The sequence below is a fragment of the Triticum dicoccoides genome, chromosome 2A (genome assembly GCF_002162155.2).
Source record: "Triticum dicoccoides isolate Atlit2015 ecotype Zavitan chromosome 2A, WEW_v2.0, whole genome shotgun sequence".
Classification (NCBI taxonomy): domain Eukaryota; kingdom Viridiplantae; phylum Streptophyta; class Magnoliopsida; order Poales; family Poaceae; genus Triticum; species Triticum dicoccoides.
The window spans coordinates 594060983-594086101 of record NC_041382.1 but is presented as its reverse complement, the minus strand read 5'-3'; the positions used below and the strand labels follow the sequence as shown (position 1 = coordinate 594086101).

The window sequence follows — 25119 nt, the reverse complement described above, 5'->3', positions numbered from 1 at the left end:
TCCTCCCTCTCCAACAGCGGCGGGTCTTGGACGATCTCTTCCGCCAAGGGAAAAGAGGTGTCGGGGGCTACGGCTCGGAGAGGAATGGCAAGCAGTGGAGGCTGGCTGCGCGAGCTTTCCGCCTCCGTCTCCGCGGTAGCCGCCTCCATCTGGGCCTTGGCTGCCGCCTCGGCTTGCTCCCTCGCCGCCTGGGCGGCCGCCTTCTCCGCCACCTCGCGCTCCTCCCGCGCTTCGCGGGCGTTCCGCTCTGTGGCCTCCCTGAGATCGACGCGGGGGTCCACGCGGCGGGAGCTCGAAGACCCTCCAGCCGGCCCCACGACGGAGCCGCCCGGACCCCGCTCAAGGGAAAGCGGCGCCTTGTCCGGCAAGCGAGAAAAAGCTAAGAAGAATATTCGAAGAAAAAGAGAATGATGACAAGCATGTGGCGAGGCAGTCGAAGACTTACGCTGAGACCGCCGTAGGCTGCTTCACAGCCTTGCGGAAGCGGGCCGCTTTCGCAGCCGCCTCGTCTCGCTTGGTCGCCGCGGCAGAGGCTTTGGACTTCTTCGGCCGACTGCCGAAGAGGCCTAAAGCGGCCCGGCGCTTCTATGCGCCGCCGCCGGTAGCCGGTGCGATAGACGAGCCCGCGCCCTGATGGTCGGCAGCCGGCTGGCGATGCGGGGCGACTTCGGCTTCGAATTCGTCCGGCCAGTCCTCGAAGCTCGCGGTGAACCTTGAGCCTCCGGGCTCGGCACTGTCCCCCACGACGGCGTCTTCCATGGTGGCCGCCCCCAAGTCCGGGTCGTCAACATCATCCACCGTGCGGTCGGGGGTATACTGGCGTTCAATTCCCGCCGCCCCAGCCGGCGGCGCAAGAAGAGGGTTCTCCTGAAAAGAACTGACTAGTCAGAAGCCGGCCATCATGAAGCCGGCCGACGACAATAAGAAGATAGAGAGAGAGACTTACCATGGGCGGAGGATTGGCGCGGGAATATGGCACCTTGCCGTATTGCCAGTCCCCAGCGAGCTTACAGTTGGCGATGTAGTTAACCATGAGCGCCACCTCCGCGTGGGGCATTTCCCATGTGCTCAGACGGCTTGGGTCGAAACGGTCGCTCATCTGACACATCATATGGGGCCGGCTTTGGAGAGGAAGGATCCGGCGCTCCACGAAGGCGGCCACCAAGTCGGCCCCGCGCAAGCCTTCTGACTTAACCAACACCCGAAGCCGGGAGATGGCGGCGTTCCCGGCCGGAGACAATGACCGGGACCGGAAGCTCCACGAGGGCTGCCTCCCAGCCGGCGGGCCGGCTACGTAATCCGGCAGGTTGATGTAGTCTCCTTGCTCGGCGACGTTCTTCACATAGAAATAAGATCTCTGCCAGACCTTCACCGACTGGATTAGGGGGATGGGTGGGAACGGGTTGTTCTCGCTCGCCCTCCTCATGGCGATGAAGGCTCCGCAGGGGGCGGGCACGCCGGCGACGACCATGCCGAGCTTGCTCTGGAAGAACTCTCCCCAGAGCTCCAGCGTGGGGAGCAGCCCCAGGAAGCCTTCGCAGAGGGAGACGAAGGCCAACAGCAGCATCACCGCATTGGGTGTGAGGTGATGCGGCTGGAGGTGGTAGAACTCCAGGAAAGAGCGCAGAAACCCGCTCGCCGGAAGGCCAAATCCGCGCAGGCAGTGCGAGCGGAAGACGACCCGCTCGCCCTCCTCCGGCGCCGGCGAGATCTCCTTCGCGGGCGCCAGGCAGACCTGTACGCGGTCGGCACCGGGCAGGCGTCGGGTCTGGCGAAGGAACTCCACGTGGTCTTCATGGACGTTGGAGCCGTCCCATGAGCTTGACAACGCCATGGGAACAAGGCGGTGTGGAGACGCGACGGCGCTGAGACGGGAAGCTGCGACGGCAGCGAGAGGAAGAAGACGAGGGTTAGGAGGGGCGGAGCGGGAGGGAGCGTGCGAACCTCTGTCGCTCTCCCTCCTCCCCCTACTTATAGGCTCGCGTGGCGGAGCCGAGGAGGCACGGCGTGGGGAAGCGTGGGGATCGATCGTGCCCACTCCCCACGTCCCGCAATTATCGAGCCTTAACGGCGAAACGAAACTGCCTCGGGAAGGCGAGCGGCCCCTGTGGGCCACGGAAGATCCGCGCCCGGACCAAGGCTCGCGAGTGGCGGGCCCGGGCCTGCGGCGGCGTCCCGTCGCGCGCGTGCGCTCGCAGGATCTCGCTGCCACATGGCCGCGGGGGGGGGGGCATAGTCAGCACGCAGGTCTTCCCCTCCTCCCACCTGTAAGACGCGGGGCTCTCTGAAGTCGGCATACGCCCGCTAAGCCGGCTATTCAGGATGGGAAGCTGACCAAGCTTCTCGTCCCCCTGCTCACCTCCGAGCTCGATCAGCTTCGGGGACTACTGTCGGAGTAAATAGCCATGGGTAGCCTAGCCGGCTTCCCCTGTCCCTTCTGAAAAAGTTACGAGCCCGCCCGGCTCTCAAGAATCCAAGACATGGAGCCGCCTTCCCCTAGCTGGCTGCAACCCAGGCCGGCTTTCGGAAGGCGGTCCGGATTTAGCCCTCATGAGAAGGCCGACTCCAAGAAGCCGGCCATGAGAAGGCCGACTCCAAGAAGCCGGCTCCCCATAAAGCGGTCAAGACCGTACTCCCAAAGTTTGCACCCACCTAACGGCGGTGCGACGGGGCGTGGCTACAGTAAAGCCTGCCACCCCTGAATCCCGGAGCACGCCCGGCATGGTGCGCCGTACGGGCTAGGCGACCCGTCCGGCGCGGCACTGTTGCCATGTTGACCCTGGCGTCACCCACGACGGGCCGCCAGCGTGGCCCACAGACGGTGGGCCCCTTTGAGCTGAGACACGCCCGAAGGCGGCCACACAAGACAGAGCCGGCTCCCCACAGCCGGCTTGCCGCCTTCCTCGAAGAGGACGCCCCATTAAGGAGACAAGACGCGGAAAGGCTACAGCGATCGCCTGACAGGCGGCGGTACTATAGCCGCGCTTGCCACGATGGAGCTCACGTCAACAAGATGAAGCCACAGTAACCAGCCGCCAACCAGGCCCTGGATAGTGGGGCCTGCATGTCGACCAAGGGGCCGGCAGCTGGCGGGACCCACCAGTCGGCGGGCCCCAGCAGCCGGCGCAGAAGCCGGCGAGCGCAGTCACAGACGGCTGGGCCCCGTGCCCAGCCGGATTACCATTGTACCCCCGGGGGGTAGGCCTATATAAACCCCCCGGAGCACCCATGCAAAGGGTTCAACCCTTAGCTAATTCTAGACACAAAAATCAAGGAGAAGAAGCAGGCTAGCCGCGCCCTTCTTCCTCCTTCCCCCCAAAACAGCTCAAGGAGCGTTGTGTAGCCACTTGATTCATCTAGTGAACATGCAGAGAACCCGCAGAGCAGCAGTAGGGGTGTTATCTCCATGGAGAGCCCCGAAGCTGGGTAAGATCTGCCGGCGTGCATGTCTTCGCCTTATCCCGTTTCCAGGCACCGGCGATGTCTTACTGGCTCCCACAATGATAAGCCACCCGTTGGCATATGTCGCACCTACCACCCGACACCGGTATATACCATTAGTCCCCTTGTTGAACCGCCAGATGTTGTTGCTTCATAAAACTCCGGTTTAGATAGAGCTGTCTCCGGTTTAACATTGTACATACCAGTGTAATTTAATCAATGCATTCTTGAACCGGAATCTCCTATCTTGTAGATTTCATCATGGCCAAGCAAGTATATGAGTGCAACTGGGTTCCTTCTCGCATCACAGAGACTCAACTGAACAATTTAGTCCTGATCGGCGCTTTAGGCAGCAAAAACACCATCCATTGGAGGGTCCCTGGCAAAGAATGCCCTCCCACACCTCAAGAAGGAGAGGTCGTCGTTTCTGTAGATCACTTAGCCCGGGGCTTTAAGCCGCCTGGTTCTAAATTTTACCGGGATGTTTTGGCCAATTTTCAACTCCGCCCATAAGACACTTGCCCCAACTCTGTTACAAACATGTGTCACTTCCAAGTGCTCTATGAGGTGTTCTTTCAAGAGGAGCCCACAGTTGAGTTGTTCAGAGACTGCTTCCATCTAAACCGTCGTACTAAGTTTACTGACGGTTCCAATACGGAATTGGGTGGTGTGGCGATTCAGAAAAGGAAAGAGGTCACATACCCTCACGCCAAACTGCACAGCCACCCCAAAGAGTGGAATCAAACATGGTTCTATTGCAAAGACACCTCCCCTGCTGGTGAAAATCCTTTGCCTGACTTTCGTCCGGAGCGACTTAGCAATACACACCCCTTTCCGCAAAGGTTGACTGCCAAGGAGAGAAGCAAATATGCTCCTCAACTGTCCAAGCTCAGAGCCTTCATGGCCAACGGTTTAACAGGGGTTGATCTCGCTCGCTGTTGGATACCGTGGAGCATACTACCCCTTAGTCAGCGCTTCGGTTTGATGTGCGAGTATACTAGCAGTGTTGATGACCCACTGCGACATGCTAACATCTAGCTCACCGACGAAGAAATCACAGAGGCTATGAATAAAATGTTGAATGAATCGGAACACATCTGTGCTCGAACTAGCCTGCTTCCCTTCTGTGCCACCAACAAACCGCCAGCTGTAAGAGCTTGATTTTTCTTTTTACTGAACCTGTTATTGATATATCTGGTCATTGTTTAATATCAATGTCTGTTTAAACAGGGCAATGATCCGTTTTGGAGCAAGAAGCTTTCCCAGGAGAAGCCAGAAAAAACAGACAAACCGGAAAGACCAACCCGGCCAAAGACTAAAGTCGTGAAACGGCCTGCTCATAAGAAGAAAACCACTGCTTCTTCTGATCTGGCCCCTGATGATGATGTGGGTAATCCGGACCTTGAGGTAGAGCTTGACTCACTTGGCTTATTTTTCATACGCCTTATTGATGATGATATTTGTGAGGATGATGCCGAAGCCAGCCATGTTGATGCTGCAGAGGTAATTACTCTCTCTTCTGATTCAAACCCTTTGCCTTCACTAAAAATCCGTCATGCAAACCGGAAGGTTAAATTTTCTCATCCTCTTGCTTACTTGGATCCCAAATTTCTTATGAAGACCCAACAGCACGAAGCTCGCCGCACAACCCGGCACAACGGCCAGGTAGTTACCTCCGCCGGTTTACCGAACAGTCCGGTTCGGAAACACCGTTCAGAGGTCTCTAATTTGCTTGTCAGTGGTTGTCCTAAAGCGGGTTGTTTTCGTCAACCTCTTAATCCATCTGACTCCGATTATCAGGTTACTTCCCACTCATCCTCTGGTGAGTCATCGGCTACTCAGCTGCCACCGCTCAAAACGGTGCTTGGGTAAGCTATACTTATCATAATATTTCTGGTACATCACCTTGGAACATATGCTGTCTTTGACTTTGTTATTCCTTTGAGGGCCAAGTCCTAGGCCGAGCAAGAAGGCTCGCCTGGATAAAGCGGCCGAGGAGGACGCCGTCCCTGAACCGGGTAAAACACCAGATCTTGAAGCGGCTATTCATGAAGATATACCCAATGATCCACCACAGCAGGATGATGATTTTATCGCTGAAGAAAGGCCTATTGACACCTCAGGCCCTGTCAACCAGCCCACAAGCCCCATCCGGATTGAGAAATCCACCAGTCCATCAAAGCCTACTGATAAACCATCCGGATTGAGAAATCCACCAGTCCATCAAATCCACCAGTGCAAACCGGCGATGCCAAGGATGATGAGGTTGTCATTACTGGCATTGGTCGCACAGAGCCAGGCAACCCCGTTGCTTTATCCAGACATACTTCCAAGGAAGAATTTGCTGCCATTGGCAAGGGAAAATGGAATGCCAATCTGACAACTTATGCCGCTCTGAACGCCCAAGATCTCCATTCCGGCTATCTGAACCGGCTATACACCAGCCGTGACTATGAAGCTGGTCTGGTTAATATGATGAAAGAGAAATATGAGGTAACTTCCATATGCTTATCTGTGTATGTACTTTAATCTGTCAACTCTCCTAGCCCTCAAGGGCCGGTTTAGAATCTTCATTCAAACCGGGACTTGCTAATATAGATGCCAATGCTTCGGAATTCACTGATGTAGCCCCCAAGGGCCGGTTCAACTTAGTGTAGTTAAACCGGGACTTTAAGTAATTGAGATCGCAGCCTCAGAATTTATTCGAGCAAATAGCCATTAGCCCCCAAGTGCCAAGTTGAATACTTGTATTGATCTTGGGACTTTATAATCAAGTGAAATATGAAGATCAAATAGGCATTAGCCCCCAAGTGCCAAGTGCATGCATAACTTGTTATGTGGTTGGTGCTTCAATTCTTGCACTGCTTGATGAATCATATAACTGTCTGTATGCAGGCTGAGCTGAAGACAAAAGAAAACCAAGTCGCCGATCTCCAAGAAAATCTGAAGTCCCAACAGACTGAAACCTCAAAAGCAAAAGAGGAGTTGATCAGCGCCTTAAGCGTCACGGAACAGCTTAAGAAGGATTTCAAGAAGGAGCGGGCGAATTGGGCCACTGAAAAATCCGCTTTAACCAAACGAGCAGAAGATGTTGAGGCTGCAATGAAACCGGTGGTGGACGAACTGACCAGCATAAAGCGGCACGTGCATGCCATGACCGCTGCTATCTTTGGTAAGCTGGTTTGATTTCTAGATTGATTCGGCCGTCTTATAGAGCTGCCGGTTTGTTAACCCTTTGTAATATTTCAGGGACACGCATTGGTCACTTGGGGTCAGATGTGCGGAAGAAATTGAAAGCCGCCTACACATTGATCGAACAACTGTACACTGGTGCACAGCGGATCATCTCTACTGCATCCCACAACAATTCGGCGCCCACTTTGATTCAGGACACTCTGAAGAGACTGTCGATGCTTCCTGCTTGGGTTGAAGAGCTGAAGAAATATGCTGCTCGAACCGGTGCGATCAATGCCTTAATCCGGGCAAAAGCTTGGGTGCCGGATTTTGATCCTGTTGAAGCAGCTCAGGGCTATCCCAGCTTGAAGGAAGATGGGTCAGAGTTTAGTGAAGCGGATCTGCGAGCAATAAACCGGGAGGTGCATCCGCTAGCTTGTCAATTGGTTGAAGAAGCAGACTTGTCTCATTATCAAGCCCAATATGACAACCAAAACAAGCGAGTAGTTGCACCAATTCCTGAAGCGGAAAATCTTATCCCTCCAATCCGTAAGCATACTTACGCTCCCGATATTGAACCGTTGTTGCTGATCCATGATGAAGCTGTCTTTCAAGCATTAATGGGAATCGACTGGACAACTGTTGATTTCCAGCCGCTGGGTAGAGAAGCTGAAGTTGAAGCGGCGCGGGATGACCCACAACCATCAGGCCAGGCTGGTAACCAAGCTTGAACCGGAAGCCGGTTTAAACTGCTTCTCCTTTGCGAAAAAACAATGATCTTATTTTGGGCACCATGTTGCCTTGTAATAGGCTAGCCGATACTCTTGATTTTGATATGCCTTCATGCATAATTACTGCAATTTGTTCTTCCTTTGGGTGATGAACTGTCCAAAGTATTTTCTGCAATACAAAAAATCTTAAAGTGCCACTGCGGTTGTACCGTCAGGCGGAGTATGATGTCTGCATATATGAAATCAAAATATCTGAAAATTAAGCATATGATCAAATCTTTGGGATACATAATACCTGCCATCGTTGGGCATGAAGTTGGCTTGGCCAATCTTGAAGCGGAGGTTTATAAACCCACACTGTTGGAGGAGATAGCAGCTCCTGTATATATATAATGCCGGTTTACCATGTAAACCGTGCCGGGTTATAATAAAACACGGTGTTACTCTGTAATAGGATGTTTATAAAAATCAAACCGGGCAAATAGTCTCCGGATTAAAAATGGACCATGTTCCGTCAATTGACAGTTTGAACCGGCTTAAAACTTTGTCGGTTTTAAAAAACGCAACAAAAAGAAAGAAATATCTATCAAAGAAAATTGTGAAGCAAAGGCAATGATAAAACCGTTTGCAAAAAGAGGCTTATTTGAGCCGATCAGATGGCGTTACCATGGTCGGACACGACCAAGCTCCCGACAGGTGTAGCTATGGTTCAAGTCAGCCAGGTCCCCAAATGAAACCGTGGCATTTATGCCGATCAAGAGGCGTGGCAATGGTTCAGGTTCGACCAAGCCCCCAAGTGATTCTGTGGCCTTAGGCCGATCAAGAGGCGTGACTGGTTCAGACTTGACCATGTCCCCAAGTGATCTGGCGGCTTTCGCCTATCAAAAGGTGTTGCATTGGTTCGGATACGACCAAGCCCCCAAGTGATATTACATGATGCTTTGAAAAGCTGACTCAAGGGGTAAACCGGAGGCCGCTTTAGAACAACTCCGTGTAACCACACATGATGTAAAAGAATAGATACCCCGCTTTAGCTGAGGTTCTGGTTTATTATATTTAATCATAATATATACATCGTCGTAATATGTACATAAGTAGAGCCAATGGCTCAGGTATAGTAAGGCCAAACATGAGCTATGTTCCACGGCCTGTTGGTCTCCTCCTCTGATGTACGTGAGTCTTTATGCTCTCGAATGTCAATCAGATAGTATGACCCGTTGTGCATATTCTTGCTGACCACGAAAGGTCCCTCCCAAGGTGGGGATAGCTTGTGCATATCAGTCTGATCTTGGATGAGCCAAAGCACCAAATCTCCTTCCTGAAAGGTTCTGGTTCTGACTCGGCGACTGTGATAACGACGAAGATCCTATTGGTAAATCACCGAACGGGCGGCTGCTATGTCACGTTCTTCATCCAACAGGTCCAAAGTGTCTTGCCGTGCTGTCTCGTTGTCTGCTTCAACATAAGCCGCCACACGAGGTGAGTCATGACAGATATCACTTGGGAGAACCGCCCCCGCTCCGTAGACCATGAAGAATGGCGTGTATCCTATTGATCTGTTGGGTGTAGTATTGATGCTCCATAACACAGATGGTAACTCTTCTACCCAGCAACCCGGTGTTCTCTGCAAAGGAACCATAAGCCGGGGCTTGATGCCTCTCAAGATCTCTTGATTAGCCCTTTCTGCTTGACCATTGGACTGTGGGTGTGCCACTGATGAAACGTCAAGCCGGATGTGCTCCCGTTCGCAGAACTCCTTCATGGCACCCTTGGACAAATTGGTACCATTATCTGTGATGATACTGTGTGGAAAGCCAAACCGGAAAATCACTTTTTTGATGAACTGAACCGCCGTGGCTGCATCACACTTGCTAACAGGTTCTGCCTCCACCCACTTTGTAAACTTGTCAACCGCCACCAGGAGGTGGGTCTTCTTATCTTTGGACCTTTTGAAAGGCCCAACCATATCCAGCCCCCAAGTTGCAAATGGCCAAGTAATTGGAATCATTCTCAATTCTTGAGCCGGCACATGAGCATGTCTTGAAAACTTTTGGCAACCGTCACATCGTCTGACCAGATCCTCCGCATCAGCATGAGCAGTTAACCAATAGAAGCCATGGCGAAACGCTTTAGCCACCAAAGATTTTGAACCGGCATGGTGACCACAATCTCCTTCGTGGATCTCACGCAAAATTTCACAACCTTCTTCAGGAGACACACAGCGTTGAAACGCCCCTGATACACTGCAATGATGCAACTCGCCATTGACAATAGTCATGGACTTGGACCGCCGGATTATCTGTCGGGCCAGAGTCTCATCCTCTGGTAACTCGCCCCGGTTCATGTACACCAGGTAAGGAAGCGTCCAATCCGGAATGACATGAAGAGCTGCCACCAATTGAGCCTCCGGATCAGGAATAGCCAAATCCGCTTCACCAGGGAGCTTGACCGACAGGTTGTGCAGCACATCCAGAAAAACATTGGGCGGGACCGGTTTGCGCTGAGAGCCCAGCCGGCTTAAAGCGTCCGCCGCTTCATTCTTCCGTCAGTCCACATGGTCCACCTGATAGCCTTTAAAGTGACCTGCAACAATATCCACCTCACGACGATATGCTGCCATGAGTGGGTCCTTGTAATCCCAATTGCAGACACTTGTTGAGCCACGAGGTCCGAGTCACCGAAGCACTTAACTCGACTTAGATTCATCTCCTTAGCCATCCGGAGACCATGGAGCAAGGCTTCATACTCAGCTGCATTGTTAGTACAAGGGAACATTAAGCGGAGAATGTAACAAAACTTATCACCTCGTGGGGAAGTTAATACGACTCCAGCCCCCGAGCCTTCCAATTGCCTGGATCCGTCAAAATGGATGGTCCAATATGTGTGATCCGGCTTTTCTTCAGGTGCTTGCAGTTCCGTCCAATCATTGATGAAATTAACAAGTGCTTGAGACTTAACTGCCGTCTGAGGCACATACTTCAACCCGTGCAGCCCAAGCTCTATAGCCCACTTGGCAATCCGGCCAGTCGCTTCCCGGTTCTGGATGATATCCCCCAAGGGAGTAGAACTGACCACCGTAATGGGGTGCCCTTGGAAGTATTGCTTAAGCTTCCGGCTTGCCATAAAAACTCCATATACCAGCTTCTGCCAATGCGGATACCTTTGCTTGGACTCTATGAGTACCTCGCTGATATAATAAACCGGACGTTGAACCGGATGCTCCTTGCCTGCCTCTTTTCGCTCCACCACAATAGCCACACTGACCGCACGAGCATTAGCAGCAACATATAGCAGTAACGGCTCCTTGTCAATGGGAGCGGCGAGCACAAGCGGATTGGCCAATTGCCGCTTTAAGTCCTCAAATGCTTCATCAGCAGCAGAACTCCAGACGAATTGATCCGTCTTCTTCAACATCTGATACAAAGGGATTGCCTTCTCACCAAGGCGGGTAATAAACCGGCTTAACGCGGCAATCCGGCCTGCCAGGCGTTGAACATCATTGATACACTTCGGTTTAGCCAGGGAGGTGATGGCTGTGATCTTCTCCGGATTAGCCTCGATTCCCTTGTTGGACACCAGAAAACCCAATAACTTGCCAGCCGGTACACCAAAGACACACTTGGCCGGATTAAGCATCATCTTGTACGTCCTCAGGTTATCAAAGGTTTCCTTCAAGTCGCCAACCAGAGACTCCTTCTCCCTTGACTTAACCACGATATCATCCACGTAAGCATGTACATTACGGCCAATCTGCTTGTGAAGACAATTTTGTACACACCGTTGATAAGTTGCCTGGGCACTCTTGAGCCCAAAGGGCATAGACACATAGCAGAAGGCTCCAAAGGGAGTTATGAATGCCGTCTTCTCCTGGTCCTTAACTGCCATTTTGATCTGATGATTGCCAGAATATGCATCCAAAAAACTCAAACGCTCACAACCCGCCGTAGCATCAATAATTTGATCAATACGGGGGAGGGCAAAAGGATCTGCTGGACAAGCCTTATTAAGATCTGTGTAATCCACACACATGCGCCAGGTGCCGTTTTTCTTAAGGACCAGCACCGGATTGGCAAGCCACTCAGGGTGGAAAACTTCAATAATAAAGCCAGCTGCTAAGAGCCTGGCTACCTCTTCTCCAATCGCTTTGCGTCTTTCTTCGTTAAACCGGCGGAGGAACTGTTTCACTGGTTTGTATTTAGGATCCACATTAAGGGTGTGCTCAGCGAGTTGCCTCGGTACACCTGGCATGTCAGAGGGCTTCCATGCAAAAATTTCCCGATTCTCACGGATGAACTCGATGAGCGCGCTTTCCTATTTCGGATCCAAGTTGGCACTGATGCTGAACTGCCTGGACGAATCGCCAGGCACGAAGTCAACAAGCTTAGTTTTAGCTGCCGATTTGAACTTCAGGGCCGGATCATGCTCCGTAGTTGGCTTCTTTAATGGAGTCATGTCCGCTGGATCAACATTGTCCTTATAATACTTCAGCTCCTCGGTGGCACAAACCGACTCTGCGTAGGCCGCATCTCCTTCCTCGCACTCCAAAGCGATTTTACGGCTTCCGTGAACCGTTATTGTCCCCTTGTGACCCAGCATCTTGAGCTGCAAATACACATAACAGGGCCATGCCATAAACTTGGCGTAGGCCGGTCGCCCAAACAGGGCGTGATATGAACTTTGGATTTTCACCACTCCAAACGTCAATGTTTCCGACCTGGGATCATGATCATCTCCAAAGGCCACTTCCAGAGCTATCTTACCAACAGGATATGCTGACTTGCCAGGTACCACACCGTGCACCACCGTATTGGACGGTTTGAGATTTTTATCTGTTAGTCCCATACGACGGAAGGTCTCATAGTACAAGATATTAATGTTGCTCCCTCCATCCATGAGCACCTTGGTGAACTTGTAACCTCCCACCTGAGGCGCCACCACCAGAGCCAACTGACCCGGATCATCAACCTGGGGAGGGTGATCCTCTCTGCTCCATGTGATTGGTTGTTCAGACCAGCGCAGATAACGGGGCACGGCCGATTCAACAGAGTTGACTGCCCGCCTCTGAACTTTCCGGTCTCGCTTGTCCAAGCTAGTGGTGAAGACATGGTACTGCCCACTATTCAACTGTTTCGGGTTGCTCTGGTAACCCGACTATTGTTGCTGCTGGTTGTAACCACCCTGGTTGTTCTGATTATTTTGATTGTTATGTCCGCCCGGATTACCATTAAACCCTGAACCGGAATTTCCTCCACCGTAACCCGGCCCGGATCCTGAGCCACCGCCAGAGCCGTGATCATACCAGAAAGCATTAGAATTCTTGAACTCCTGCATAATGAAGCAATCCTTCCAAAGGTGGTTTGCTGGCACCTCCTTCGTCCCATGCTTTGGACAGGGCTGGTTCAATAGATAATTTAAGCGGTCCGGGTTAGGGTTAGGCGCTCCACCGTGATTCGGCGGTTTACCCTTGCATTGCTGACCCTTGTCCTGCGCGTTGGTATTAGCCACGAAGTCCATGTTGCCATCCGCTTTACGCTTGCCTCCGCTACCATTACCTGCCGAGTGATGCTGCTGACCTTTGGAGTTGCTGTTCTTCTTTCCCTTCCCTGTCTTGTCATCATCAGACTCGGGATCCTTGGTACTATCAGAATCAGCATACTTTACCAAGGCAGCCATGAGGGTCCCCATGTCAGTGCAATGGCGCTTCATCCGTCCTAACTTCAGCTTTAGGGGCCCAAACCGGCAATTGCCTTCTAGGGTTATAACCGCGGTGTCAGCATTGATGCGGTCTGATGAATGCAGAACCTGCGAGACCCGACGCACCCAATGAGTCGTGATTCTCCTTCCTCCTGGACACAGGCAGCTAAGTCCACTATCGACATAGGCTGCTTACATGTATCCTTGAAGTTACTGATAAACCGGGCTCGTAATTGGGCCCAAGAACTAATAGAATTGTTTAACCAAGTGCGGGCCATTCCTTCAAGCATCATGGTGAAGTACTTCGCACATGCCGCATCATCCACATCAAGCATCTCCATGGCCATCTCATAGCTCTCCACCCACGTCTCTAGGGGTTGATCTGCCGTGTAATTTGGTACCTTGCGCGGGCACTTGAAATCCTTGGGCAGGCGCACATTGCGTAAAGCGGGGACAAGGCAAGGCACCCCCAAAGAACTAAAAGTAACACCAGGTTCGACCGAGATAGTTGGACGAACCGGCGTAAGCTGCCGAGCCTGATACTGTGTGGCTAACTCGGCCTCCCTGCGCGCTCGGGCCTAGTCCACCACTTCCTGAGCGTTATCAGCACCACCCGCCGGGTTGTTGCCGCGGGGTGCTCCACGTTGTTCATTACTTGACACTGCCGGTTCATCCATACACCTGCTATAGCTCCGGCTTGGACGAGGGGTCGAGTGGATCCGGTCGAGGCTGTACGAGTATGCTTCCTGTTGGACCAAAGCTGTCCTAAGAAGCTCCTTGACCTGTCGTGTCTCTACCGCCTGCAGTGAGTCACCTTCAATTGGAATGGCCTCCAGCCGTGCAGCAGCGGCAACGAGATTGTCCATCGGGTTGGAGTAGTGACCCAGAGGTGTTGAAATAGCCTGAGGTATAACAGTGTTTTGACGAGGCAGATCCATCAGACGGAGCTAAACCGGCGCGCCGGTCCCAGGAGCTTCCGCCCGGTTTCCCTCCAGCGGATTATTGGTTCCTGCTCCTGGGGTGTTGAAAAGGTCTCTGGCCTCGAAAACCGAAGGCAAACGGGATCGGTACTTCCTCTTCATGACTTCATGCGACACGTTCTAGTCCAACATGAGACTGTAGGCTTGTGCGTCTAAAGCGGCCCGCTCTATGGTCATCCTGGCATTCTCAGCTGCCAGGTCCACCTTGGCCTGAGTGATCTGTTCCTTTACCTTTGCAATCTCCGCGTTGTGGACGTCCTGATCCGCCGGGTTAGCTTCTGCCATAAGCACAGCCAATGCATCAAATATATCTGATAGAACTTGAGCCGACGGGCGTACAGAGCTTCCTGCCCCGGCAGCTGTCGCCGCTACTGAACCGGAGGTTATTGGCGCAGCGGTCGAAGAATGAAGCGCTGCTTGTGTGCCGGCCATGAATATTCCAACTCGGTTGGGTAGATCAGAGGGGTCCGGAATACTATCGCCATTGGAACAGCCCCCAATCCGACCATCTTGCAGCTGATATAGAGATTCAGTTTCTCCGGTTGATGACTCGTCGCCGGAATAAATGACGGTCTCGCCGCGAGATTCCGATCCATCCTCATAACTTCCTCCATGGATGACTCCCACGAAGGCACGCTTCACGGCTGGTTTAACCCGGGCGGATCGCACACGCTGAGCCGTTTCAACGAGGTCGGTGCAGATGTCCGTCTCAGGGCCCGGTTCACCGATCTTGCCGATGAAAACATGTATGCCACCAAAGGGGACCCGGTACCCGTACTCAACTGAGCCGGCCTCGGGGCCCCAGCCTGCATCATCGATGTAGAGCTTGCCGCGACGACTCTTAGTCATCCGGCCCACAGCGTAGCCCTCGAGTCCTTCAAAGCGGCCCTCCAAGATCTTGAAACCATCGTGCGATCGCCCCATGGTGGGCGCCAACTGTCATGGTTTTGTCACGGCAGATGTCCTCGTGAAAGGACTTAGTCATGGAGCCATCGCAACGGGTTAGCTTGAAGGGGTTAAAGCGGACACAGGGATGCAAGGGAGTTTATACTAGTTCGGCCGCTTCAATGAAGGTAAAAGCCTACGTCTAGTTGTGATGGAATTGATGGGGTTTCGATGACTAGGAAGCAAAACAAGCTTCGCCTAAGTCTCGAGTTGTTGTCTGTTATCCTTGAACCGCCGCTGACTCGTCCCCTTATATACATGGGTGATGCCCGTCGGTTTACAGAGTCCCAACACCGGCTCATATACGTGTTCGGTTTGGTCTCTACTTATTTCTAACTTACAATACAAGTTTACATACCAACGCCGGTTTACGGCTACAGGCCTTAAACCGATCATGGGCTTTAATCCCTCATCTACCTTCATGGGCTTTAACATACTTAACTACTGATGAAGTTAATCCGGCCCAGATAGGCCGGTTTATGCCCAGTAGTAATATCCCCAACAGGGAAGGAAGTATCCCCGGCAGAACAGCTCTGCCGGAGCTCTAGATTGGATCCGCCAAGGTTCTGCCTCGTGGTGGCGGAGTCTCGTCCCGAAAAGTTCCTTCTTATTTTTTTTCTCATCGAAAGACCTCATATAGGAGAAGATGGGCACCGGAGAGCCACCAGGGGGCCGACGAGGTAGGGGGCGCGCCCTAGGGGGGCGCCCCCCACCCTCGTGAGAAGGGTGTGGGCCCCTGGCCTTCATCTTTGGCGTGGATTTTTCTTTATTTCTTTTAAGACGTTCCGTGGAGTTTCAGGACTTTTGGAGTTGTGCAGAATAGGTCTCTAATATTTGCTCCTTTTCCAGACCAGAATTCCAGCTGCCGGCATTCTCCCTCTTTATGTAAACCTTGTAAAATAAGAGAGAATAGCCATAAGTATTGTGATATAAAGTGAAATAACAGTCCATAATGCGATAAATATCGATATAAAAGCATGATGCAAAATGGACGTATCAACTCCCCCAAGCTTAGACCTCGCTTGTCCTCAAGCAAAAAGCCAATAACAATAAATATGTCCTCATGTTTAGAGGTAGAGGCGTCGATAAAAATAAAATACGGACATGAAGGCATCATGATTATTCTCATAACAGCAACATATATAGATTTTGTCATATGATTACTTATGTTCAAGTGATGATCTATTCACAATGCAAAAGTATAAATCATAAACTTTATTGGGCTCCAACAAACTATAATCTCAGTCATTGAAGCAATTGCAATTTATCATAACATCGGAAAGAGTCTATGTCAGAGCTAAAAAGCAAGTCCACATACTCAACTATCATTTAGTCCTCCATAATTGCTAACACTAACGCAATACTTGTGGTTACGGAGTTTTAATCGGACACAGAGAAAGATAGGGGCTTATAGTTTTGCCCCACAACCTTTTACCTCAAGGGTAATGTCAACAATAGTGGTTCATGCTCCCCTACATCCAATTAGATATATGTATCATGTTCTTTCCAACATGCTGAGCTTGCCAAAGGATAAAATGAAAAAGAAAAGGTGAAGATCACCGTGACTCTTTCATAAGGTAGAAGATAATAATAAAGGATAGGCTCTTCGCAGAGGGAAGCTGAGGTTGCCATGCGCTTTTATGGTTGGATATATACAATCTCAATGCGAAAGAACGTCACTTTATATTGCCACTTGTGATATGAACCTTTATTATGCAGTCCCTTGCTTTTATTACTTCCGCATCACAAGATCGTATAAATCTTATTTCTCCCACACCAATCAATCATATATATTTAGAGCAATTTTTATTGCTTTGCACCGATGACAACTTCCTTGAAGGATCTTACTCAATCCATAGGTAGATATGGTGGACTCTCATGGCAAAACTGGTTTAGGGATATTTGGAAGCACAAGTAGTATTTCCACTTGGTGCTGAGAATTTGGCTAGCATGAGGGGGAAAGGCAAGCTCAACAAGTTAGAGGAACCATGACAACATACTTTATCTCAGATATAAGAAAGACATAACTCATTACGTTGTCTTCCTTGTCCAACATCAACTCTTTAGCATGTCATATTTTAATGAGTGCTCCCAATCATAAAAGATGTCAATGATAATATATCTATATGTGAAAACCTCTCTTTCCTTATTACTTCCTATTAATTGCAACAATGACCAAAGCTATGTCTGCCAATACCCAACAACTTTTAATCATCATACTCTTTCTATGTGAAGTCATTACTCTGAATAAGATCAATATGACCTTTTTATTTCTTTTTATTCTTTTTCTCTTTTCTTTTATTCACCCAAGATCATGGCAAAATAAACAAGCCCTTGACTCAACACTAATCTTTATTATATATAACTCACAGACTCGATTACATAGAGAGATCATAAAGCAAAACTCAAAACTAGATCATGCCATAAACTTTATTCTACTAGATCAAGATACTACTAATATGATCAAACTAAGAAAAACGGTAAAGATAGGAGTTGTGATTATGATACGATACCGGGGCACCTCCCCCAAGCTTGGCAGTTGCCAAGGGGAGTGCCCATACCCAGATACTCAATTCTTCTTTGTTGGAGGAGATGGTGGAGGTGTTGTTGATGATGCGGGCTTGTCATCCATCTTCCAAGGCATAGGTTCACCATCATAGAAAGATGATCGAGTCTCCGGAATCCTCAAATCTGCAGCCAAACTCATTCTTTTGAATCTATATTCATACTCATAGTTTTGGTTTTGAAGGTCATAGACTTGGGCTTGGAGGTGCTCGATCTTCTCATGTAGCTTGAAGATGGCCTCCTCAGTGTTCTTGGCATCCGGCTCGTAGTTGTTGGTGAACTCCGCGAGCATCATGTGGCTAGCGCTGATTCCATGCTCCATCATCCTTTGGCACTTGAAAACTTGTTGCTCCACTGCTTCGAGCCTCGTCTCCATGCTTCCGGTCCCCTTTGGTCCCTCTTCATCACGGATGTGCAGCAACCCATCACGCATCTCAATGGTTTGAGGGTGTCGCAGCACCTCCGCGATGTAAGGGTTGATGACCTTCTCGAAGAACTTGTCCTTGGAGGCACTTGGGGCCATCATGATAACCTAGATTTGTCAGAAAAACAGCTCGAAACAAAAACAGGAGATTTTTGCGTGATACGGGAGTCAAAACCTTCGGGAGAACATATAATGAATTTTTACCGACCAAAATACGTAACGTGCAAGAAAACGGAGTCCGGAAGGCACACGAGGTGCTCATCAGGTAGGCGGCGCGCCCAGGGGGGCAGGGCGCGCCCACCACCCTCGTGGGGCCCTCGTGTCCTTCCCGGGCTGCTACTTATTTTTCTATTTTTCTAAATATTCCAAAACGGAGAAATATTGCCTTAAAAATTGTTTTGGAGTCGGTTTACTTATACCACATACCTATTCCTTTTCGGAGTCTGAAACGTTCCGGAAAGTATCCCTTATGTATTCCTCCAGGGTTATGGTTTCAATAATATTGGTTTCAATATTTATGGGACTACCTGAGATATAATGTTTAATTCTTTGACCATTTACCACCTTCGGATTTGTGCCCTCGAAGTTGTTAATTTTTATGGCACCAAAACGATAGACCTCCTCGATAACGTAGGGGCCTTCCCATTTAGAGAAAAGTTTTCCTGCAAAAAATCTAAACGAGAGTTGTATAGCAATACATAATCATCTACATTAAACTCACGCTTTTGTATCCTTTTGTCATGCCATCTTTTAACTTTTTCTTTAAACAACTTGGCATTTTCATAAGCTTGGGTTCTCCATTCATCAAGTGAGCTAATATCAAATAACCTCTTCTCACCGACAAGTTTAAAATCATAGTTAAGCTCTTTAATATCCCAATATGCCTTATGTTCTAGTTTGAGAGGTAGGTGACATGCTTTTCCAGAGATCATTTTATACGAAGACATACCCATAGGATTTTTGTATGCAGTTCTATAAGCCCATAATGCATCATCAAGTTTCTTAGACCAATTCTTTCTAGACCTATTAACAGTCTTTTGCAAAATTAATTTGAGCTCTCTATTGCTCAGTTCTACTTGACCACTAGACTGGGGGTGATAAGGAGATGCAATTCTATGATTAACATCATATTTAGCAAGCATTTTACGGAAAGCACCATGAGTAAAGTGTGAACCACCATCAGTCATTAAATATCTAGGGACTCCAAACCTCGGGAAAATAACTTCTTTAAGCATTTTAATAGAAGTGTTATGATCAGCACTACTAGTTGGAATAGCTTCTACCCACTTAGTAACGTAATCAACAGCAACTAGAATATGTGTGTATCCATTAGAGGCAGGAAAAGGTCCCATATAATCAAAGCCCCAAACATCAAACGGTTCAATAACAAGTGAATAATTCATAGGCATTTCTTGACGTCTACTAATATTACCAATTCTTTGACATTCATCACAAGACAAGACAAACATACGGGCATCCTTGAAGAGAGTAGGCCAATAAAAACCAGATTGCAATACCTTATGTGCAGTTCTATCTTCAGCATGGTGTCCTCCGTAAGACTCGGAATGACACTTGCGTAGGATCTGTTCCTGTTCATGCTCAGGGACACAACGCCTAATAACACCATCTACTCCTTCTTTATAAAGATGTGGGTCATTCCAAAAGTAATGTCTCAAATCATAGAAGAACTTTTTCTTTTGTTGGTATGTGAAGCTAGGTGCTATAAACTTAGCAACAATATAATTAGCATAATCAACATACCATGGAGTACTACGAGAAGTACTTATAACATTTAATTGTTCATCAGGAAATTCATCATTAATAGGTAGTGGGTCATCAAGAATATTTTCTAACCTAGATAAGTTGTCTGCAACGGGGTTCTCAGCTCCCTTTCTATCAACAATATTCAAATCAAATTCTTGTAGCAAGAGAACCCATCTAATAAGTCTAGGTTTAGCATCTTTCTTTTCCATAAGATATTTAGTAGCAGCATGATCAGTATGAATAGTTACTTTAGAATCAACAATATAAGATCTGAACTTATCACAAGCAAATACAACTGCTAAAAGCTCTTTTTCAGTAGTAGCATAATTTCTTTGAGCATTGTCTAGAGTCTTACTAGCATAATGAATAACATTTAATTTCTTATCAACTCTTTGCCCTAGAACAGCACCTACAGCATAATCACTAGCATCACACATAATTTCAAAGGGTAGGTTCCAATCAGGTGGCTGAACAATAGGTGCAGAGACTAATCCTTTCTTAAGTATTTCAAATGCTTCTACACAATCATCATCAAAGACAAATGGTATATCTTTTTGCAATAAATTAGTCAGAGGCTGAGAAATTTTTGAGAAGTCCTTAGTGGACCTCCTATAAAATCCAGTGTGACCAAGGAAACTTCTTATACCTTTGATGTCCTTGGGACACGGCATCTTTTCAATAGCATCAACCTTGGCTTTATCAACTTCAATACCTCTTTCAGAAACTTTGTGCCCCAAGACAATACCTTCATTAACCATAAAGTGGCACTTTTCCCAATTCAAGACAAGATTAGTTTCTTCACATCCCTGGCCTTCATCTTTGGCATTGATTTTTATTTATTTCTTTTAAGATGTTCCGTGGAGTTTCAGGACTTTTGGAGTTGTGTAGAATAGGTCTCTAATATTTGCTCCTTTTCCAGACCAGAATTCCAGCTGCCGGCATTCTCCCTCTTTATGTAAACCTTGTAAAATAAGAGAGAACAGCCATAAGTATTGTGATATAAAGTGAAATAACAGTCCATAATGTGATAAATATCAATATAAAAGCATGATGCAAAATGGACGTATCAGATCATAATTCATCTTACACAAGGAGTCTGTCCAGAACAGGCTGCGCACTACATTGTTCTCTTTCTCTTCCACATGGTGGAATCCCATCCTCCTCCTCTGCATATCAGCAAACAATTTCATGGTGTCTGCGATATCAGTGCCGCGCTCTCCGGCCCTGTCCCGGCATGCAATGTTGCTGATGTCAATCTTGTCGAACATAATTTATTGCCTCGATTTCCCCATGGTAGCAAAAATCTGCATGACCTTCCTTGGTTCTAACCTCGCCTTCTGCAGCACTTGTATAAAGAATTTCTCCTGAGGTGTCATCTTCTTATAGCATCTCATGAACTTCAGCATCCAATCAGATGGGTGAAGCTCGTGGTTGTGCTCTAGACGCATGTTCTTCAGATACCATTTCCTCCTATATGTATCCCTCTTGGTTGTTATTTGGACTGGGCAGCTTGTCCGGATCAAGTAGTTGCTCCTTCTCTCCTTAACATGTCTCTCAGTTGTTTTATTCTGCCCTTCCTTGGTGTAGTGAAAAACCTGCTTGTCAAGCTGCTGATCAAATGTCGATCTTCTGCTCGTTGATCGCTTGGCAGCAAAGCCAACCTTTCTAGCATATCTGCAGAAAAAGAAAAAGCACTCATCCAATGATCCGAATACCATACCACCTTCTGGTTTGACCGCTTCGGTGACCTCCTGAATTGTTGGGTATATGCCTTCTTTAAACATGTCATCTATTTCTTTCTCTACAATGGTCTGCAGCGCCATGATGATTCTATTTACCGTGTCTTTGTTCGTCTGATCGCATTCACTTCTGACGACATCAGTCTCATCACCAGCCACAGGTCCACTTATAGCAGAGCTGGTGCTGCTCTCTTGTTTGTCACACGCAGCAGCATCGTTTCTGCATGGCACGGACAAATCCATAAATGAGTCTGCCTCTCCAATGTTGCATTGTGCAATGCTGCTCCCTGTTTCTCTGGCACTCGTGCAACCAAGAGACTGTGCTCCTTCTACCATGCAATCCGTGTTGGCGTTGTATGCTACTTGCTGCTGTGAACGTTGCGTTTCCTTCGAAATGGATGGAGAACTATGATATTTCTTTCCCTCATCTGTTATCCCCTCCGCCAAATCCTGAATACATGGCAAGAAACAGAATTAGATGTCCAGAGCGGCATATGCATTTTTTTTAATTTCTAAACAAAAGATTTATATGACTCATCAGGGCTCATCTGGTATACCAAAACCAGACCCGTGCCTCTTCATCGAGTATAAGCGGTACACCAGAGGCACTGTTCACATCAGGAATGTGAAAATGCTACACACATCTGCACAAAGAGGCACATATGTGATTCTGTTTACACCATACAACCGGAGACGCACAACAATATCCTATATAAAAGAACACAACTGCACATACAGCCGTACAAGACGGACAGCCGTCCTCCTATTTTCCACTTTACCTTGTTCTCCCATAAAACTGTTTGTGTGTTGAATTGAAAAAGCATAGTTCCGACGTCACCTTTGTTTTCCCATGCCTCTCTTGTCCAGCAAATCTTGGCGACAACCTCCGTGCATTGGTGATTTTGTTGACGATTTTAAATGTCATCGAAGATCCTTTGGAAGGACCCCTCATGTTGAACGCCACAGGTGATCCTTTCAAAGGACCTTGCCTTATGTTTTCATTGATTCATGGACTACCGCAATACTTGCTTCCTTCCTCGTACACCTGCGTGTGGAAGATACTGCAATTTAAATATACCAGATGAAAACAAAGAAAAAATTGCTCACAAAAAATATACATTTGCTTTAAATGTTGTTGCACGTTGGTATATGCTGTCACCTATATTGCTTTCTGATGCTAATGTATGGTAGAGCTTATTGCTCCTATGTTTGATTTTGTCGTTGGGCTCTTCTTGCTTGTGCAAACCGTTCTGAATCCTTGAACACCAATGCTTTTGTTGCCAATGATCCTTCTGCTTGCATCAAAGGAAATTCTGTTACCCTGCACCTCTTCATTATGACCGCCTACAAACGCTGAGCCATCACAACGCCCGCTCTGCGCCTTTGTGGGCATCTGTGTCTTCAAACCAAAAAATAATTAGAGGCACGTGCGACTAAAACTTCCACATATGTTAAAACCAGCGTTTGAAATTTTCTTCGTTACCTGCACAATCTGCTTAGTGGAGTCTCTGCTGCTTAGAATGCTCCTCTTGGCAGGTGTCTGTTGCACACCATGCTCCTGGTTGGGGCGTTTGGCAAGAACTTGTATCTCACTCTTGACTCCAATTATTCCAGCCCGCATAGCATGTGCGTGTTTGACAGCATTTGCATCCTTGATCTTCTTCTCGTTTTGTAGTAAAAAAAATTCTTCCACCTCTCGATACTCAACTGCAGAGTAGATGCACATGATAAACAGATATTACAACATTCATCCAGGATATATAAATCATTTTTGTTTTTGTTAATGATCTACTATTTGGTGTTCTCAGTGGTGACACCTTGACAGCAAATGTCCCAGAAATAAAAGACCAAACACTAACGTTCAACTGCCTTACTATTACCTGCCTCCCATAATCCTTGCCGATGTCGTTCAAAGACCGACCGTCCCTGTTGTCCTGACCAGATGACGCACTCCTGAACATCTGCCCCAAAAAAGAGATGTAATAAATATAAAGGTTATAAACCTGCAGTATCAGTGTTGAAACTTTTCGAAGTCGATATCAACAGACATATATTTTTAGTTCTATATAATTAACATATATAAATATATACATATATTAATTTTTCATTAAACTACAACCTCAACGAAAGTGAGATCCTCTCATGCTAATTTGCTTGTGCAACACTTAGCACAAAGATAACCATGAAACCTAACAAAAGTAACAACCTCGTATTACAAGGACGAGAGGATACAAAACAAAAAACAAATTCAAAACAAAGCTACAGTGTAAAACTAAACAGTTTTATTCTATGAATCCCGACCACAACAAATTCATCAACAAATTGAATCTCGTGTATCAGGAATCGCCACGCAAAAGGTGCGTTGATAAATTTTTTACTAACCTTTGATTGCCGAATCTTATGCGCTGATTGTTCGGAAGTCACACCTTTCTAAATTGTGGGGGGGTCTCCTTTGTAACATCCCAAATTTTCAATTTGGAATGTTATACATTAGATCATCATGCATATCATATTTTATTTTTCTTTTGGTTTTGATCCTAGAAAATCCTAAGCAACTCAAGGACCCACGGAGAGAGTTGGGGATTTTGTTATTTACATATTTGAGTTTTCTCAAATTGTGTAAACAGGATCATTTGATTTTATTTATTTTATCATCAATTATTTCTATTGCAAAAATATGAGAGAGGGAATAAAATGACTTTCCCAAAATATAGAAATATTGAGGATTTAATAAAAAATCAAATAAGATTTATTTTGGAGTTTTTCGGTATTTTATTTTGAATTTAGGAAAAATGCGCGTTTTTCAAAGTTGTAGTTTGGGCCCAGATAAATGTTCACTTTATCGGGCTTGATTTTAGAAACCCGGCAAAATTTATTTCGTGATTTTTGGAGTCTGTTTAGTATTTCTTTTTATTTTTCTTCCGAGCGGAATTAAAAAAAACGCGTAACCGACTCCGGGCCGTACCCGGCCAGGAAACCGCCAGCCAGGCCTTTATATAGCGCGCCCGAGGCCCGAGAGAGCCCAGCCGCCAGCCGCCCTAACCCTAGGCCAGCCCCGCCGCCTCTAGCCGCCGCCGCCGCCTGCCGGAGTTGCGCGCCTTTCGAGGTTCGCCGCCGCCCCGTTTTCCGTGCAGTTTTTTTTAAAAAAAAAAATCTGTTCGTCGTTTTTCTTTTTCGTCGGATTTTTCACGGTTATTTTCTAATCGCGATTTCTGATCCGATTTTCGTTTTAGTATAACTTTTCGCTCGTTTATCGGAATCAGGCGATTCAAGCGCCTGGAGTTTCGTCTCGAAACCCTCTTTCCGAATAATCAACTTAAACATGTTTTTGCTACTGTAAAATTTGCCCTAGATCCAGACTACTAGAACGAAGTTGTTTCTTTCGCCGTTTGATTTCTTTTGCTTCGTTCGATTTGATTCTTTTTGCAAACCAGGGTTCTTAAGTTGAACTTTCTGGTTAGATCTTCTATTTGAGTTTTACTTGTGCGTTAGATGAGTACTTATTGTATGCTTGTTTGTTTGTCTGCGATAGAATACCCGGAGTGCGCCGCCTGTTACGTTGAATCTCTAGGTTTCGCGGATCATCAGCAAGGCAAGTAACACTTTGATCATACCTTTTCTACAACCCAGTTTTATTGCATTAGAGCAATCCTCACACATTG

General features: G+C 47.8%; 1 pseudogene; it reads right to left on the bottom strand.

The window, feature by feature from the left end:
- The window catches only part of LOC119357986, a 37822-nt pseudogene extending 14404 nt beyond the window's left edge, over positions 1-23418 (bottom strand).
- Between the last annotated feature and the right edge of the window lie 1701 nt (positions 23419-25119).